The following is a 14,763-nucleotide window of genomic DNA, read 5'->3' on the forward strand; positions in this document are numbered from 1 at the left end:
ATCAGAAAGTGTTTACGCGTCCCTGAAAGCAATGTCTAATGGTATGTGAAGAAGTGTCATCATGGAGAAATTGCATTTATTATACCTCCAAAAAATATCAGTGACTGCATTCTTCTTTACAAACTCAAACATTCACTGTATAAACTGAAAAATGTTTCAAGATTTTGCTTTCCTTTGAATGACTGAACTAATATTTAGTTGTATAATCAGTGTTTCTGAGAACTGTTGCACATCGGTGTTGCATGGAATCCACCAACTTCTGGCACCTGTTACATTCCACAATTCTGCATTTCTTGGTTTTGCCTCAGAAACAACATTTTTGATGTCACCCCACAAGTTTTCTATTGGATTGAGGTGCAGGGATTGAGCTGGCCACTCCATAATGTCAGTCTTTTTGGTTTGGAACCAAGATGTTGCTCATTTACTGGTGTGTTTGGGCTCGTTGCTTTTTCCTTTCCGGCATAAGGCAACATGACCTCTTCAAGTATTTTGATGTATTGAAACTGATCCATGATCCCTGGTATGAGATAAATAGGCCCAACACCATAGTATGAGAAACATCCCCATATCATGATGATTGGGCCACCAGCTTCACTCTGAACTGTGACTTGAATTCAGTGTTTGGGAGTCGTCTGACAAACTGTCTTCAGCCCTGAGACCAAAAAAGAACAATCTTGCTTTCATCAGTTCACAAAATGTTGTTCCATTTCTCTTTTGCTCAGTCAATGTGTTCTTTGGCAAATTGCAACCTCTTCAGCAAGTTTTTTTTCAACAAAGGGACTTTGCAGGGGCTTCTTGTCCATAGCTTGACTTCACATAGGCTTCTTCTAATTGTAACAGTATCACAGGTAACTTTACACCTTCTTTCATCTTCCTGGAGCTGATCATTGGCTGAATCTTTACCATTTTGGCTATTCTTCTATCCACTCAAATGGTAGTTTTCCATTTTCTTTCTAGACTTTTAGGTTTTTGTTGCCATTTCAAAGCATTTGAGATCATTTTAGTTGAGCAGCCTATCATTTTCTGCACTTCTTTATATGTTTTAACCTCTCCAATCAACTTTTTAATCAAATTACTATGTTCTTCTGAACAATGTCTGGAACAACCCGTTTTTCTCAAATTGTCAGAGAGAAATGCACTATAACCAGCAGCACAACATTTGCTCCTTCCTTCCTTAAATAAGGCCCGGAATTGACATCTGTTTTTTCACAGAATGACTGACCCCACTAATTGAACTCCACACGGCTATTATTTTTACTGTTACTGTTGGGTTTGTTGGTATTCTATTTCTATTGTGAAGCTCTGTAAATTATGTTGCAGAAGTCTTAGATCATTGTAAGTGATCATCAAGGGGAATCATTTACTAAGAGTGTAGAAAAAGCAAAGCACAAAAACCAGACCAATATACCATGTACACACAATGCAGCAAGTATTGTTAGAATTCTAGCACCACAACTGCCAAAAGTGGCACCTCTTACCATTAGTCATGTTAAAGTACAGCTGCAATTTGCTTAAAGAGGCAATTCACCTTTACTTTTAACTTCAACTTTTATTACATTATAGAATGGCTAATTCTAAGCAATTTTTCTTCATTTTTTTAAATAGTATTTGCATTATTTGCCTTCTTCTTACGACACTTTCTAACTTTCAAATGGGGGTCACTGATCCATTTAAAAAACAAATGCTCTGTAAGGCTACAAATGTATTATTATTGCTACTTTTTATTAGTCCTCTTTCTATTCAGGCCTCTCCTATTCATATTCCAGTTTCTGATTCAAAGCATTGCATAGTTTCTGGGGTGATTTGGACCCTAGCAACCAGATTGCTGAAATTGCAATCTGGATATCGGCTGAATAAAATGCTAAATAAGTCAAGAACCTCAAATAATAATAAATGAAAACCAATTGCAGATTGTCTCAGAATATCACTCTCTACATCATACTAAAAGTTGATTTAAAGGTGAACAATCCCTTTAGGTTTTATCCATGCCATTAGTATCTATGCTGATAAAGTCTGTATGTTCTCCCCCATTTGCACATTTGGTACAAAAAAGTGAATGTTAGTATAGTGCATAGATAACTTTTTTATTTTTAGACCCAGTCAATGGCCAGTGTAAAAGAACAGGGTTTCCCTTCAATTTATTGTGATGCTCAATGCCTAAGTCATATGGATCAACGGTAGAACAGGATCGGTCCAGTCACCAATAAGGTTGATGTAAGAAAGCTCAGTAAAAGCAGGGGTAACAGAGCCTGAATTAGTTGTGTCTGTGCACCTCTAACACAGACCGGAACCAATCATTTTGGGGCCAGATGAGAGTTAATCCTGTGAGTATGGGACAAATATGGTTTATGATGTAGTCTAAATTACAAAAAATTGTTGCAGTCTAATGACAAAACCTGGTGACACTTAAGTGATGACAAATGTTGGTCAGTGCAGCATAAGAGCAGCAGATTGGTATACTCTGTATCCTTATCAGTAGATTCCAGGAAGAAAAGAACCAGAGTTATACATCATATCTGTGCTCTTTTTGTTCGTCACTGAAGGGCTGAGGCCTGTCGTGCTATTTCAGGCCAATGATTTATACATTTGGTTCAGTTTTATGTTTTAATTCTGACATCCCATAAGACCTGACGCAGATGCATCTTAACTAAAATTATAAATACAATGTAATTTATAGCATGAAATGCAACAAAGTAATAAGGCCTAAAAAGCCATCGCATGCTCCTGATCACAGAAGAAATATGTTTTATAGGAAAATTGATGGCAATAAATTAAAAGGCAATGTAGCTGAGACATCCACTAACCTTTCTCTCAGTACATATACAGGGGGGAAAGTCGTCCTGGGTCTAGCGGATTTTTAATTTTAATGGGGGCCTGGGAAGCCACCGAAGGGAGCCATATCAAAGCAGCCAAGGTGAACTAAGAAGATGCTGTCACCAAGGAGAAGAAGAGGGGGTCCTGACTACCAATTCTTTTTCTAATTTGTAGGGGTGACCCTGACCACCAACTATTTTTTAACTTGTGGGGGCCCTGAAAACCAAAGGGGGTTTACCCATTGGTTTTACTGTTTTAGCTCTCATGTCTTTGGGGCCTTTATTCTGTGGTGTGGGGGGCAGACTCGACCCAAGGGGCAGGGTCCAACAAAAATGCTCTGCGGGGCCCTGTGACTACTTTTGGCAGCCGTGAATGCGCATAATGAGAAAGCTGGGACACCACTTATTCTTTGAGTGCTTAGAATTCCAGCATGGTTGCCCAAAACCAGAATACCCAGCGGAAAACCACAGAGACACAGAGAGAAAACACAAACTACTTGCCGATAGTGCCCAAGCTGAAATTGAATTTAGGGTCTCAGCGCTGCAAGGAAGAAGTATATGACAGTATAACATTTGTAGCAGGACATTTACAATATATCATATGAGATTAAAGAGTCCTTTCATTGGAATTAAAAAAAGAAAAGGTTAATTCATTCATTTGTAATTTTCAGTGGTTTTAATGTAATTGCAGTGGAAAACAGTATGTGCTTATCCCTTAAACTCTTAAAACAATGTAACAGGAGTCAGTCCTCCTCCAGGCCTGTTAAGTAGCTGACTTGCAACATTGCTCAGGAGCAATTGTTACAAATAACTTTGAAACCATTGAAAATGTTTCAGGAATGTATATCAGAAAGTATATTTTCTTCAATCTGCATGAAACAGTTTTTGGGTGTGGAAGCCTTTAAAGTTTAACTTGTGCCTTTGTGTCGTAGACAAATTCAACTTCACTAGCAAAGGCCTCCATAATAATCGTTCTCTGGTTGCACTAATCAGTGCCGGAGAGAAAATAATATTTCCTTGCCATTTCCACCAAAGATTCACAAGGTTCTTTACTTCTTTTTTTGTTCAGTTAAAACAACATCTGTCATTCCAAGGAGTTTCAGTCAACTTCAATGACATTTGGCTCCACCGGTCTTTATGGTTTATTTACAGCTTCTATGTTGTCTCTCAGCAAAAAAACCCCGCAGGCTCACTCCTGAGCCATCAGCCACAGTTTTTTAAGTCACTCATCTGAGAAGTATTGAAGGAATGCAAACATTTGTCAGAATGAAGCTAAAACAAACAGTATGACACACCCAAAAAAATATAGGGGCATCTGAGCTGTCTTGGTTAAAGATGGCAAAATAAATCAGTTGCAAAGAAAGGAAGAAAATGAGAGAAGGCTGCACTTCCCTTTAGGAAGTGTTCTAGGAAAAGAGAAGGTTAGTGACAGAGAGAATGGGGACTTTTGAAAAACAAAAATATATTCAGCCATTTTTCAAAGGCAGTGACAATCCATCATCTTGTTACTATAACAAAGGAAGCACCAAAATCTGTCTCGAAATGTATAAATGAAAGTTAAAAATGGGAAAATGAGCACAACCGATATGTTTAAATGTTAATGTGAAGAAAAGATAAGCTTTGTGCAAGCATTACTCTTAATACCGACATATAAACAGGGGGAACAGTTAGGCATTAGCAGTATCTTTTCTCCAGGAAACCCCAAAATACTTCCCATTGTAGACCGCAGGCATAAAACATAACATACCATCATGTGCCACCTCTAAACATGGGTCTACATGATTATATCCAGACTCAACAATCTTCGGAGAGTCCTTTCTTACAATGCCCAGCTTTAAGATGTTGGGCATTGTAACTGAACAACAGCTGGGTCGCTGCAAGCTGTTTAACTATGTTCAATACAAGAATTACATATAGATGTTACTTCACTACTTAATATAATGGCTATTGCTGTGCTCAGGACAAAATGTTCCTATCAACCTGTCATCATTTCCCATATTTGAATATCTGAATACTATTCACTCATCCGATTTAAAAGCTTCCAAAAAGTGCTCTGATTCTGTCACATTCAAAATAGAATCCTTCAAATTAGTCCTGCAGCGGGTCGGGTACCTGCGGGTTACCCCCAAAAAAAGTGAGTACCCTGCGGAACGAGGGTAGGCTTTTCAGGTGCGGGTATAGATGTTGGCTTGTGGGGTCGCGGGTCGGGTTGCGGGTCTCTTCTTGCTGCAGCTCTCTCCCAGCAGCGCGCTTCTGTCCCTCTACCTCTCGCTATCAGGCACTTTTGATGATGTCACCGGTTTGCAGCAACATCACTTCCTGTTTGATGATAGTCGGCGGGTTGTGGGTCGGGTTGAGGATAAGGAAGTTGCAGGTCCATGGGGTTGCGGATCAAAGTGGGTAAATATGCGGGTTGTGGGTTTGGGTCCGGTGCGGGTCTTAGAGATTGGTTCTGTGCAGGAATCTACTTCAAATAACATATCCCTAGACATAATAATCTATAGGTAATATCTGCCCCAAAGGTATAGGGGGCCCAGTTTGGCATTGACTGAAGAGAAGTTTTATCAATGTAGCGACAATAGTATATATAAGTCTGTTAACCCGGTGACACCCTAAGGCCCCAGTAACCAGGCACACAATATGGCAGTGCAAGAAGCACAACCTGACTTTATTAAGCAGCTGTAAGAAAGGATTAGTTAGAAAATGAACAATAGGAGGACAATTAGTACTCTGCTAACACTTCAGTAACTATGACAATTCACGAAGAACAGCCCCTGTAAAACCCATTAAACCCCGGTGTCCCACCAACAGGTTGTGTACTGGTGGGGGGCCCCCTTACTGGGTTGAAAGTACTGGATGGGCTGCAAATGGCACAGCAGCCTAAATGAATGGTAAATTCCACTTTAGGTTTCTGCTGAACTGGGAAACTGGATTAGGTCCCTGGGTGGATGATGATGATGCGTCCTTTGGTAATGGTATAAACGGTGCTCCCTTTGGTGCTGTTGGAAGTGTGCAGCAATGCTGTCAGCTCTTCTTGCACAATATGTCTCACCCTCCAATGGACTAGCAGGATAATATCTATTTCTATAACTCCCAATGTTCCTTAAACTGGCAACAGGAATTTGTGGTGAGGGCACAAAGGCCCGAGTCTAGGGTAGTTAGGGTAAGGGACCAGTGTTTGGCAGGGGTGCCAAAAAACCTTAGACTGCAGGCTCACTCTCCAAACTATACTCCCTTCTCTCACCTTCTTCTCCTGACATCAGTTATCCTTCCCTCTAATTCTACTCTTTGGTCTCAAATAGAAACTGGGAATAGCCATGATATAGGCAATTTGTTGAGCGAGCAGTAGGGCCAACTGACACCTGGGCCCTTCTGGTTTTCTGGTATCCTGGTTAAAAATCTCAGCATGGTAAACTCTATTGCAGTTTTAACATTTTATGAAACTTTGATTCATACAGAAGATTGCCCAGCATTAATGAGAAGCACATAGGAAATGAAAGAAGAAATATGTAGAAGAGTGAAATCAGAGGTATACAGTAGTATAGCTTTAAGAATTTTAAAATATGAAAATATTTCCTACAGAGACAGGTAAGGTAAATTAATCTGGCATAGCGTAGGCCCGACTGTATCCATGTGGAGGCGTAATCTTATTATTAGATGGCTATATAGGTCAATGTAATAAACAGCGTAAGAAAAACAGAAGGAGAGAACAAGAAGGAGAAATAGTATTTCCATGCACAGAAGCAATCACAGTCTCCTTTGAAAAACACAGGTTTCACAGGATTATGTAAAACACTGCTGCTACTAACAGGCATTCAGCTCAAGGAAATGTTTGACTTATTAGAGGCAATATGTATGCATGTATTTAACATGATTTATTTAGCAGCAAACATTCATCTGGTGGCCTGTGGATGGTGCTTCCCAATGATAACAAGCATTACAGATATTGTACGAGATAAGCCATTAGGCTTCAACACTATATGCAACATATTCATGGAACTGATTTTATTCAAACATCATTAGCCCCAGATAAGCATTCAGATCTTTTTCACATCAGTTACTGGGTTTCTGATAGCAGTGGGGCCAGAGAAATTAGTTATTCACAAACAGGTATCAACAGTGTGACATGATGGTATCCACAACTGGGCCAAGGAGCTTTGGCATCCAAGGAAAAAGTGGTAATCTGTAAGCTCCAGTGCTACTACTACACTATTATCCATTGCCAGGGTGGCAGACACAGATAAACTTAAAGGGATACTGTCATGGGAAAAAAAATTTTTTTTCAAAATGAACCAGTTAATAGTGCTGCTCCAGCAGAAATCTGCACTGAAATCCATTTCTCAAAAGAGCAAACAGATTTCTTTATATTTAATTTTGAAATCTGACATGGGGCGAGACATTTTGTCAATTTCCCAGCTGCCCCTGGCCATGTGAAATCCCGCTGACGATTTTTCATTATAGCCGCGGGAAGGTAGGGGAAGGCAGTTCGGGGATATTGTCGCCCCGAAGAAGAGGCGATTTGTCGCCGGGGCGAGTAATCTCTCTGAATCTGCCTGTGGGCCCTTACCCTAAGGCAGTGATCCCCAACCTGTAGCTCATGAGCAAAATGTTGCTCTCCAACCCATTGGATGTTGCTCCCAGTGGCCTCAAAGCAGGTGCTTATTTTTGAATTCCAGGCTTGGAGGCAAGTCTTGGCTGCATAAAAACCAGGTGCACTGCCAAATGGAGCCTTAATGTAGGTTGACAATCCAGGTAGGAGCTACTAAATGGCCAATCACAGCCCTTATTTGGCACCCCAGGAACATTATACAATGCTAGTGTTGCTCCCCAACTCCTTTTAATTCTGAATGTTGCTCACCAGTTCTAAAGGTTGGGGATCCCTGCCCTAAGGTATCCCATACCTGTACAGAGAAAAAGAAAAGCTTGTCTAGCTGATTTGAAGTAGGGGGCTGCCATTTTTTGAGGATGCTTCATTCAAACGTTATAGATGAAAAGGCTAAAAGTGAGACCCCTTAACCCTGGGGTTTTGCACTTGTATTGTCTGTCTGTGCGTGTGCTTCTCCCCATGTTTCTCTTAGTTCTCCTCATCTGAGCTTTTGCATTAAATATCATGTTTTGTTGCAAAATAATGAGATGATTTCCCTAGGTAAACTTTAAGAAGTCAGAATAACAAAGATTTGTTTCATAATAAATGTTATTCTGTAGAAAACACTGCTTTATTTTCTCACATAAGACATGAAAAATTTATGCCAGCCTTTCAGTATTTATTCCATCGAAAAAGTAATTTAGCGATCCCTTTAATTACAGCACTTGCAATATAATTACTGAGATTCTTGTTTGTTACAGCTGCTCACTCGCTTCTGCACCATGAAACAATGGCAAGTAAAAACCCCACAAATCACATGCAACTTTCCAATGCTCCCCAGAACTAACTGGGTTGCAGAACTTACAGCAGGAGTCCTGTGGATGCACAAAGCACTAGTAGCCTTACATAGTATGGGATTTCTTTTATCTGTCTGTTCATTCATGCCAATGAACAGACAGCAGGAAGTGTAGAGAAGCTGCAGCTCCTCTTTAATCCGTCATCTGACAATAAACTATGCACCAGCCAACATCATTCATGGGCAGGGGTTCCACCATTCACACATTGATGGAAAGCTGTGGTAGACATAAAAGATATGCAGACAGAGCTCTTGGATGAGGGTTTGCCAACAGAAGAGGTATGTATGCCTAGCACCCCTCAATGTTGAGGCCTAGACATGTGCCTCTTTTGCAGGGGTGCTGAGTTGCAAAACTTTAAGAGCCTAACTGAAATTCAGCTTTTCTAGTGCACAGAGATTGCACTCTCTGCACTAACTAGGGATGCACCGAATCCACTATTTTGGATTCGGGCAAATCCCCAAATCTTTCGTGAAAGATTTGGCCGAATACCGAACCAAATCGGAATCCTAATTTGCATACGCAAATTAGGGGCGAGACGGGGAAAACATTTTTTACTTCCTTGGTTTGTGACAAAAAGTCACACAATTTCCCTCCCCGCCCATGATTTGCATATGCAAATTCGGATTCGGTTCGGCTGGGCCGAAGGATTAGGCCGAATCTGAATCCTGCTGAAAACGGCCGAATCCCAAACCGAATCCTGGATTCAGTGCATCCCTAGCACTAACGATGCAGGCCCCCCTGGACCAACTCTTGCACAAAAAGGGTAATTGCTGGGGAGCAGGGAGGTGGCATTGCAGGAGCAGCCTCAAGCAGCAAGAGACTTAGAATCGCCCCTGCTCTTCTGCTTACCGCTAGTTCTGTCCCTGAATGTAATAAATTCTACATAAATAATATAATGCTATTGTAAAATATTAGGATAGTAAGGGCCACCTTGGAGTTCCATGACAAGGCTGAAAGGGCTTTATTTCAGCTCCTGGAACTCCAAGGTGACTGATAATATTCTTATATTTTACAACAGGGAGTAAATTATTTGTTATACTATACAAGTTTCAATGAGCACCATTTAAACAGAATATAATTTACTGGATACTCATGACTGTTGTTTATACTATGTCAAAACCTAATCAACCCTAATCTTGTAAATGTCGATTTCTGATGTAAGTAGTAGCCATTGAAAGAGCTGCCATCAGGAATCATATTGTCCAATACTTAGCAAGGTGGCTGGGATACTAGCCCACTGCCCACCAGGACCACTTTGGCAACTTGCCCTGTCAGCTATGTAGAATAGAGCCCAATGTTCACTTACATAAAATGACGCCCAACCCATCCAGGCCTTGTTTCAATTAAGCATGTCTGTTCCCTCAACAACTATATTTCAGGGGCTCCTAATATGATCCCCACCTGTCTTTCCTTGACATTTCGCATTGTCATTTATAATGCTATAAATTCCAATTATATTTTCTTAAACTTAGTTCAATATTTAAAGTTGACATCATCCAATGTGTTGGTCTTCAGTCTTTTACATTGTCAGTTCTTTCCTTTTCCAAATCTGTCTTCCTATAGGTGAAGGCCGGAGTGTTTCTGCCATAAGGCAAGGGGAGCATCTATCCTCAGATGACAGTTCCCCAGAAGTTACCACGGGCGGCAAAAATCTGCTCCTGGTAAATTTAAAAACGGGAATTCGGCTTTTCTGGAGCAGAAAGTGCAATTTCACTCTCTGTCTAGAGATGCTCTCCCTCCGGGGCAGCATTGTGAACGCCTCCTCAGATGGCTTTAATGCCTAAAACACCCCTGGGTGAAGGTCTTACTGTGCCTCATGGGTTTGTAGTCATTTTCCTCAATTAGTAAAGATTCTTGAGGAATGAATATGTCAACAGTAATTTCTTCTAATGATGCCTGCTGCTTCAATACATTATGGAATACATTTTTTTTCTGGCATGTTTGCTTTTATTTCTTTACTGCCCATTTAACACCAAGAAATTATGTTTCACATGAGGAATAGACTTAAGATTCTAACTGTGTTATTTAGAAAAGCAACACCATCACTGCAAATGTGACGTTTCCATTGTGTGCTTGAAAATTTCCACCGGTTCATTATTTCCACTGCACTTAGGAAAGTGGCAGTGACAGCTTGTAACCTACTTAATAAGTTTCATTTATAGCTCTGAGTCATTTATGGATGCATGACTTGTGCATATACAGGTGCAGAGTATTACCGGCTTGACCCTTGCATAATGTAAGTAAGTGACTTCAGAAGTGAGAGATGAACTGGAAAGCGGACATGGCAGTTTCTTAGTTTGCTCCCTGGTGTCGCAGAGATGTCAGGCCTATGGGCAAGGACACGTAGGGTGATTGATTACTGCCTCTACTATTGGTAATAATAACCACCAGCTTCTTGTTGTCGTCGATTTATATTGACATCAAAGCATAGGAGCATAAGTCGCCCCAGAACAATGAGCACCCAGAAGCACACACGCTAGCAACATTCCCAGGCAAAATGCCCAGTGTGCAGTGCTCAGATGCCTGTTGCCGTTGAGCTCCAGTAATTCTCCCAAACAGACAAATGATGATGGAAACTGTATTTCAAGGCTTATGCAAGCTACAGACTGACAGCACAATATTTAGCAGATTTACCAGATTTAAGAGTAGATGTGCCTCAAGATTTAAAGCTCTGAATACTGGAAGGACCTTCTCCTATAGACTCATCTCCTATTTAATGCAAATAATTAATTTTTAAAAATGATTTCCTTTTTCTTTGTAATAATAAAACAGTTATACAACATGTGGTAGTGCAACATAAAATGGTAACTCACCAAGTAATGGAAGAGGCCCAGGAGCACTGGTGGTTCAAACCAAGGATTTGTAGAGCAGGCACTCAAATGAAAGCAATCTTCCACCAGGCAATATATATATATAAAAGTAAAATGATGTATTATGTCACTTAAATAGCCTTACACATTTCGTGTTACAAACACTTAGGGGCACATTTACTAAGCTCGAGTGAAGGATTAGAATAAAAAATACTTCGAATTTCGAAGTATTTTTTTGGCTACTTCGACCTTCGGCTACGACTTTGAATCGAACGATTCAAACTAAAAATCGTTCGACTATTCGACCATTCGATAGTCGAAGTACTGTCTCTTTAAAAAAAACTTCGACCACCTACTTCGCCACCTAAAACCTACCGAGCACCAATGTTAGCCTATGGCGAAGGTCCCCATAGGCTTTCCTAACAATTTGGGATCGAAGGAAAATAGTTCGATCGATGAATTAAAATCCTTTGAATCGCTCGATTCGAAGGATTTAATCGTTTCATCGAACGCTTTTTCCTTCGATCGTTCGTTTGATCGAATTGCGGTAAATCCTTCGACTTCGATATTCGAGGTCGAAGGATTTAACTTCGACGGTTGAATATCGAGGGTTAATTAACCCTCGATATTCGACCTATAGTAAATGTGCCCCTTAGTCATAGGCTGACTACACACAGTTCAGAACACAGTATTTAACTGACTGTTGCTGATTTGTTAATTGATTAATTGGAAGTGTTATTGGATTGGTGTATTTGTGTTTACATACTGTGTGTTCTGAACTGTGTGTAGTTAGCCTATGAATAATAAAACAGTAGGTTGTACTTGATCCAAACTAAGATATAATTAATCTTTATTGGAAGCCTATTGGGTTTATTTAATGTTTAAATGATTTTTTGGGTAGATGTTAGGTATGGAGATCAAAAAATAAGGCCAAGATCCGATATCAGGAACATCCCAGGTCCTAAGCATTTTGGATAACAGGTCCCGTACCATGTATAAGGGTAAGACTCTTCAATAGAGATTCTCTCTAGCAACAGTCCGTTTTAAGATATTACAGGTGCATCTTTGATCCTAGTATCTATCATACCCTCTGTATGATCATCACATAGTAACTGATAGAATGCACTTCTGGATCTGTCATTGGATCTGTTTCCCTTTAACTTATTGTTCTTCTCCAAACCTATTGTTAAACCACCAATAAGAATTTCTAAGACTCAGGAATGGTTAGAGATTCATTATGAACAGGATCCTTTAATACGAGGCTGATCTACTTTAGGACTCTCTGCTCAATGCAAAATGATAGCACTGGTGCTTGCTTTGCATAATTCTCATATTTAAAAAAAAATGTAGGTTACGGGGAATTTCAGCTTGTTGAAATTATTTATATTGAGCAAATGCATCCAATTAGGAGGAAAGAAACAAGTTGATAAGTAGGGCCCAGCTGTCCTCTCATTAGTATTAGCAAAAAATGTTGCTGCTGATAGATCACTGTATATCTCCCAAACAATGGCTCCATTGTGCTGCATTGGGAAGTTTGTATCAATCAGGCAGTAATTGCTTCACAAGGGCATATGTGGGGGCTGTATGGCAAATAGGAGCAGGAGCCTTTAAAGAAGATTTATTTGATGAAGCACAGTTGCTCTACATTTTGACTTGTTAATCCCTTGAACTTTCCTCCCCTATATTATAAGGAACTCCTCATTAGTGATGAGAAGTTTCCAATCCATTGTATGAGCTCTGATTCCAAGATCTAAAGAGCAATACTACTGTAACCTAGTGTTAGCAATTAAGTGGGTGGCAGTTAAGGAAAACCTTCTTAAAATGAAATGTATGCACCATGTGGCCCAGGTGATTAAACGAACACCTTGACAGCATAATATTACGTTTAAGCAGATTTTAGAGTAACTTCAAAAGGGCATTTAGTCTGGGTTACCCCTAAAATAGCCATCTTTCCTGTTTAAATCCCGACATATGTTAATTTCATATGCTAGGAGGCTGACAACTGAATTAAATGCATGTCACAGACTGTGCAGCTTCTCTATAGTAATTACTAATTATCCAGGTTTACTGGAATACAGGTTAATCCAGGGACTGCTCCAATTGCCCTCTTGGAGTCAAGAAGGAGTTTTTTTCTCATATATGGCAAATTTGATTTTTTTTTTTAACTTTCTCTGGATCAGCTAGCAGTTTCATTAAGACAAAAAGCTTGAACTTGGTGAATGCTTAACTATAGTAAGTGGCATCCCTAGCTACCACCAATGGCATAGGTGGTGATTTCGTAAATAATACATCTTTATCCCTGATATACACTGGGATGTGGAACATCTAGCTTTTAGGTGTGGGCAAACTACAAGTTTCAGAATCTCATTGACATAAACCACCTTTAAATCTCTAAGCTCCAGCCCATATTCAGTACAGCTGTTACTTAAAGGACAAGGAAAGGCAAAAAAATAAAATCCCATTTTTACTTTCTTTAATGAAAAAGAAACCTATCTCCAATATACTTTAATTAGAAAATGTGTACTGTTTTTATAAGAAACCTGACTGTATGCAGTGAAATACTCCCTTCATTTACTGCTGTGGATAGGAATTGTCAGATGGTCCCTAACTGCTCTGCAGGGAAACAATCATACTTATGAACAGCAGGGGGAGCCCTCGCCTTACTTACCAGCCATGCAGAACTCAAGCAGCTTTGTTTATGACGATCCCTAAGCAGCCCAGGCCACACTGAGCATGTGCAGGGTCAGGTAAAGCTGTTTAACAAAGTTACAAGATGACAGCACCCTGTGGCCAAATTTGAAAGCATAAATCATTTGTTTGATTAGGCTTTGTGGTGCAGTAAGTTCATGCTTATGTATAGTATACAAAATACAGCATTTCTAGCCTTATTCTATTTTAGACTTTCCTTGTCCTTTAAGGTTTCTCCTCGTTCAGATGGATGTATTTCATTACTATAAATTACTAGTGTGTTGTAACTGCGCTTGCCCCCTACACTCTATTTAAAGGCATGATGTCAATGCAGTCTCTGTGGGCCAAACCAACTCTGTAAACCTCTTATTTTCATTGTGTCGGAGACACTACAGAACATCGGTGCTCCTTCTATAGCAGGACTATAAGTACTCCACCATGAATGTCTTGCAGCAGATGTGGCCATTTGATCAAACAAGTGGATTACCCTGTACATGAAAATAATACAGTGACTGCTTCGACTGTTTAGATGGCAATGTTTTGAAGAACAACAACACCTGTTCTTTATTGTACTTCTTTATAAAACTATTTCTAAAAAGAAATATTTTTTTTAGTATAAAGTTGATCCTGGGACTGATCTGGCTTTTTGGAACCAGGGATACTTTTTCCCCAGAGCTAGGTAGGAGTTTGGTTTATTTTTGCTTCCTCTGGATCAACTAGAAGTTAAACAGGTTCCACTTGGACAAAAGGTTGAATGTGATCCCCATGTTTGTTTTCAATCTCATCTAGTATGTAACTATGTAACTACTCTATTCTGCAGGTGTCCATAAAAGAAATCCGTGGGCTGCTAATCAAACAAAGAGTGTAGCCTGGGACAGGGACCCTTCAATACATATCTGTCTGATGGCAGAGCTCCTCGCAGTTCTGTACTGTCTGCAGCTCAAATGCAAAGGGACAGGATTCAATAAGTACATTCATCAACGATATCACTGAAGGGCCTCATCAATAAA

The sequence above is a fragment of the Xenopus laevis genome, chromosome 7S (genome assembly GCF_017654675.1).
Source record: "Xenopus laevis strain J_2021 chromosome 7S, Xenopus_laevis_v10.1, whole genome shotgun sequence".
In the NCBI taxonomy this organism is placed as follows: domain Eukaryota; kingdom Metazoa; phylum Chordata; class Amphibia; order Anura; family Pipidae; genus Xenopus; species Xenopus laevis.